Source organism: Cervus canadensis, chromosome 28 (genome assembly GCF_019320065.1).
Source record: "Cervus canadensis isolate Bull #8, Minnesota chromosome 28, ASM1932006v1, whole genome shotgun sequence".
Lineage (NCBI taxonomy): Eukaryota > Metazoa > Chordata > Mammalia > Artiodactyla > Cervidae > Cervus > Cervus canadensis.
The window spans coordinates 33334387-33340472 of NC_057413.1; the positions used below are offsets into that span (position 1 = coordinate 33334387).

The 6086-nt window shown below is 40.1% G+C and overlaps 1 pseudogene; it reads right to left on the minus strand.

Annotated features, from left to right (window-relative positions):
* Window positions 1–2923: 2923 nt before the first annotated feature.
* On the minus strand, window positions 2924–5713 carry LOC122429276 (annotated as a pseudogene).
* Between the last annotated feature and the right edge of the window lie 373 nt (window positions 5714–6086).

Genomic DNA, 6086 nt, shown 5'->3' on the forward strand with positions numbered 1-6086 from the left:
TCACATGATACAGTAGTTGGGAAGAGTAGGAAATTGCGCCTTTTTTTTTATTTTTTTGAAGCACCTTATTATACTAGATGTGACTTAGGAACAACGTCTGTGCAAGTCCCTTTGGAATAAAAAGCTGTAACCTCAGGAAATAAAATATGTGAAGCACAGAGAAATCTGTGAAAATGACTTTGCAGGGAGAATTTTCAGCAATGCCCCCAATGAAGATTTGGTGAGGCAAAAACAGTGAAATGACCCTCCAATTTCCTGTTCACCTGGTACTTGGTGAAGTACCAGGGGCAACATGATTGACCCTTTTTTGATTGAATAGTTTTGAGTTCTTTGGATAATTCAAGTTCAAAGAGGACTTCCTGAGATCTGGATGTCCTGATGTCATTTGAGAGAGATGTTGGAGCGATTAATCTGAGAGACAAAATGTTTTCACAGCATTCACACACAGTTGACACAGCAGTTTATGTTAGTAACAAAAGTGTTTGAGATTTGGGCATTTGTCAGTGAGTCTCCCTTGAGATTATAATTGAGCCCCACATTCTCCTATCACATCCTCTTTTCTGTCACAAAATGTTTATTATCCCTTCATTCCTATTTGTATGGTTTTAGCATAAAGTCATAAATATTATGCTACAAAATTGACACAACATATTTAACTATAAGTTGTTCAATCTTGAAATTGGATTAAGTCCTCTGTATTCTCTACTAATAGGGCTTACCAGGTGGCTCAGTGGGTAAAGAATCTGCCTACAGTAGAGGAGATGCCAGAGACTCAGGTTTGATCCCTGGATCTGGAAGATTCCCTGGAGGAGGACACGGTAACCCACTCCCGTGTTCTTGCCTGGAGAATCCCATGGACAGAGGAGCCTGGCGGGCTACAGTCCACAAGGTCACAGAGAGTTGGACACAACTGAGCAACGAGCATGCACACACACATCCTCTCCTAACGCATATACGTGGAATCTAGAAAAGTGGTACAGATGAACCTAGTACTAGGGCAAAATAGAGACATAGACATAGAGAAAGGATGTGTGGACATGATGAAGGGGTCGATAGGGGAAGGTGGGATGAACTGGGAGATTAGACACAGTGTCCATTTGACATATGTACACTGCCGTGTGTGAAATAGAGAGCTTGTGAGAGCCTGTTGTGTAGCACAGGGAGTTCAGCTTGGTGCTCTGTCATGTCTAGAGGGCTGGGATGGGGGTAAGAGAGGGGGGTCCAAGAGGAAGTGGATGTATGTGTACACACGGCTGATTCTCAACGTTGTACAGCAGAAATGAATGCAAAATTGTAAAGCAACTCTACCCCAATAAAAGATTTAAATTGCAAAAAAATTTAATTAAGTCTATAGTAATGTTACATTTCATATTTTACCAAGGCACAAAGTAATGTTAACAGATTGCAGTTATGTTTGACTGAGGGCCAAAGTACTTTTTCAAAAGGTATATTAATAGTTCCTAAAACTAATAAAAAGCTAAAGTAATGTGACATGGAGTACATGGCTACTTTGTAGTTTTAATACTTTAAAAATTATTTTATGAAAATAGTACATATTACAGAGTATTTGGGAAAGGGGAAAAGCACAAAGAAGAAAGTTGAAATTAATCATAATCAGTCACTCGGAAAGCTGCTATTACTATTTTGATGTAAATAGCAAACTTTATAGAGGATATTTTATTTTCTAAAAAGTACATTTGTGGCAGAGTAACTCCCTAGGATCTCTTATATGTATATGTGAGCTGTGGGACTAGTTCTGGATATGGTGGTGGAGAACACACCTCACCTTCTGGTCAAGCCAGCTAAGAGTTGTTGCAGCTCCCCTACTTCTCCTTCTGAGCCACAGGGACCTCAGAGACCACACGTGCCACCATCGAGGGCTTCAAGAGGAAGGAGGGCTCCCTAACCTGCAGCAGCCTCTATGTGTATGAGTAATTGAAGATTCAAACTCCAACTTGGACTGCAAAATGGGCAATCCTGTCTTGGTAAAGCCATTTCACAAAGGTGTGATCATTCTACATATCAACCTTGTATTTTGGCTATTGTCACTGAACACTATATACAAATGCATTCAGTAAGATACACATTATATAACACACATATACCATATGTAGTATATATATCCCTTGCTAAAAAACATACTTCAAATAATAATTTAAATAGCCATAAGTAGTATGTGTATGTATATATATATACACACACACACAATGGAATAATATATGTAGTAGCGATAATAATAGTAAGCTAATATATATATGTTAGTCATGATCATTTAAATTAGTATTTTGTTACTATTATAAATATACTACTATTTATACATGTATGTATGTATACATGTAAATAGTATAACCATGTATATATTAGTTATATATATATTATATATATATATATACCCTATTTTATTGCAAGCAATTCAAACATATATATGTTACATATATTCTATTATTGAGTGTATAAGTGGATGGACTTTATGTCAGGCTACATAATCATATCCTCTGAAACTAGGAATTCCATGTTCAGTTTCCCTTTTCCTGCAGAATTATTGTATTTTCAAATGTTTCCTAAGGATGCCAAAGTGAGTCACATGTATTGTATAGTCTTCTTTATTAACTCAAACTATCCCAACCACAGTCCTCAAATTCAGTTGAAAGCTCTTTATCATTTTTGAGTGATGCTGCAATAGATGTCCAAAACAAAATGCCACTTTGTTTTTGTGGATAATTAAATTATGTGATACTTTTTCCAATTCAGAGTGTAAAATACTGCATTTTACTTGGCACACTACTGCAGGTGCAAAAATTTTAATATCTTATTTATTAATTTGAATTTTTTTGAAGTATACCACTCATTTAATCAAACAGAAACTGAGTAGATATTAGGTAGTCTAGGGCACACATACATTTCTAAAATAAGCCTGATAAAGCTAGACATCTAAAGCTACTCTTATCTCTAAGAATGAGATCTTCCATCTCCATCAGAATCAAACTCTCAAATGCTCTGGTGCTGGCATAACAGAATCTAAGGAGTTCCTGATTTCCTGGTAAGTCAGCTTCCCATCCACATCACAGTCAGTGTTATGGAGCAAGTCCTGGAGATCTTCAATGCTAGAAATTACTGATAAGGAGACAGGTCTTACCTGGGCAGATTTCTCAATCTGATCTCCAAGAGACTGTGGGAATTTTGGCAACGCTGAGGGCTTTGATTTGAAACCCGGTACTTGCTCTTCATTTGGTAGTCTCTGGAGGCCTGTGGCTCTCAGCTTTGCCTGTGAGAGCACTGATCAGCTACAGTTTCTCTCTGAGCTTGAACACCTGAGACTCTGAACTATCGTCTTTCTTTCTTGTTGCTCTTCAGTCACTCAGTGGTGTCTTTTTGTAACTCCCTGGACTGCAGCAGCACATCAGGCCTCCCTGTCCCTCACCACCTCCCAGAGTTTGCCCAGGTTCATGTCCAGCGTTGGTGATGCCATCTAACCATCCTATCCTCTGATGCCCTCTTCTTTCTTTATGTCCTGGGATTTTACAAACTTTATTCTGCTGGTCACTTGATGCAAAGACTCTCTCTGGAGAGACAGCTCTATCATTCACCATGGTGGAGGACAGGTCCACTTGCTTTTCTACCTTGCTTATAGCAACCAGAACTCTTTCTATCAAGTTGACTCTCTGGGTAAGATTATTAACTGCCTCATTCATTCCCTTGAGTTTAAGATACTTCCATTGCTGGTATTCCCCTGGGGCACTGTTTACCTCCTCTAAAAAACTATGGAGGTACAGGATATCCTGTTTCAAATTCACACTGTCTGTTTTGTTGTCAAGTTCAGATACAGCTGGAAGTATGATCTAGTTGCTTCCATTGGTCTCCTTTAGGTCATGATGATTCATGCCACTCTGAAGTAACTTTATGGTTTTCTCGTATTCCTCCACAGTCCTCTGTATTGCCTCCACAGCAAGATAGATGTTGTTTAAAGTGTTGCCAATAGAAGTTACACTCTTCTGAAGTCCCTCTACAGTGGCAGGCAGGCTAATTAAGTCTGCAGCTAACTTGACATTGGCTTTGAGGTGGTTTATTGCAGAAGTTAACAGAGAAATCTGCTTATTCATTTCTGTGATGTTTATCCAGACTTTGTTCAACCCCAGCTCTTCAGATTCAATCTTCTTAAGTTGTTTTTGTTGGCTAAGTAGCTCTTCCTTAACTTCTGGAACTTCTTGGAACAGCTTTTCTGATTAGATCCCATTGTTCTAAACTTCTCTTTGCTGTTGTTGCCATTTAGTCACTCAGTCATGTCTGACTCTTTGTGACCTCATGGACTGCAGCATGCCAGGCTTCCCTGTCCTCCATCATCTCCCGGAGCTTACTCACACTCATATCCATCGAGTCAGTGATGTCATCCAAACATCTCTTCCTCTGTCAGCCCCTGCTCCTCGTGTCTTCAATCTTTCCCAGCATCAGGGTCTTTTCTAATGAGTTGGTTCTTTGCATCAGGTGGCCAAAGTATTGGAGCTTCAGCTTCAGCAGCAGTCCTTTCAATGAATATTCAGGATTGATTTCCTTTAGGATTGACTGGTTTGATCTCCTTGGAGTCCAAGGGACTGCAAGAGTCTTCTCTAACACCACAGTTCAAAATCATCAATTCTTTGGCACTTAGCCTTCTTTATGGTCCAACTCTCACATCCATACAGGACTACTGGAAAAAGTCATAACTTTGACTATACAGACCTTTGTTGACAAAGTAATGTCTCTGTTTTTTAATGTGCTGTTTAAGTTGGTCATAGCTTTTCCTCCAAGGACCAAATGTCTTTTCATTTCATGTTTTCAGTCACCATCTACAATGATTTTGGAGCCCAAGAAAATAAAGTCTGTCACTGTTTCCATTGTTTCCCCATCCATTTGCTATGAAGTGATCCTGAAGTGGGAAGTCAAGTGGGCCTTAGGAATCATCACTATGAACAAAGCTAGTGGAGATGATGGAATTTCAGCTGAGCTATTCCAAATCCTAAAAGATGATGCTGTGAAAGTGCTACACAATATGCCAGAAAATTTGGAAAACTCAACAGTGACCACAGGACTGGAAAAGATCAGTTTTCATTCCAATCCCAAAGAAAGGCAATGACAAAGAGTGTTCAAACCAGTGCACAATTCCACTCATTTCACATGCTAGCAAAGTAATGCTCAAAATTCTTCAAGCTAGGTGACAACAGTACTTGAACCTAGAACCTCCAGATGTTCAAGTTGGATTTAGAAAAAGCCAAGGAACCAGAGATCAAATTGCCAACATCCACTGGATCATAGAAAAAGCAAGATAATTTCAGAAAAAAACATCTACTTCTGCTTCACTAACTATGCTAAGGCCTTTGACTGTGCAGATCACAACAAACTGTAGAAAACTCTTAAAAGGATGGTAATACCAGACCACCTTACCAGCTTCTTGAGAATTCTGTATGCAGAGCAATTTGCATCGACACCAAGCCAACACAGACCAGGACACAGGCAGTAAGGATGACAAAAGCACAGAGGGGATACCAGATCTTGCAGTATCATAAATAGTCTCCCTTGGAAAGGCCAGAGCGATTCCAGCTGCACCAAATTCCTCTTCCTCCTCTTAGCTAGACTCAGAGTTAGGAGGCTCAGTGCAAAGCAGACATTGGCCTGAGCCTTTCTTGGGCTTCTTTTTTCACTTGTCCCCAGCCAAGCATTGAGCTTTGCGCTTTTTCATCTTCTTGTGTGGGGTAAGTAAAACACCCACTCCTGAGCTGCAAGGTTCTACCAGACATCTACTTCTCTTGCTTTCTTGGAGCTGTCTTCCAGGGTGAGAAATCCTGGGTCAGAGCCCTTCTGGTCAGTCCCACCCAGCAGTGGGACTGCCCAGATCTGGTGGGAGCTTGGAAGTTGGAGTCCAGAGGGAACTGAAACTCACTTGGGTGAGGATAATCACACAAAGATAGCCAGGGAGCTGGTGATCCAAACTGATAAAGCCCTAGGCATGGAGTGTCAGTTACTTAGGATATTGGGGAGGGGGTCAACATTTTCCTCAAAGATGAAAAGTCAAGTCAAGAATGAAAGTTTCTGAACCTTGGTCAGTAGATAGT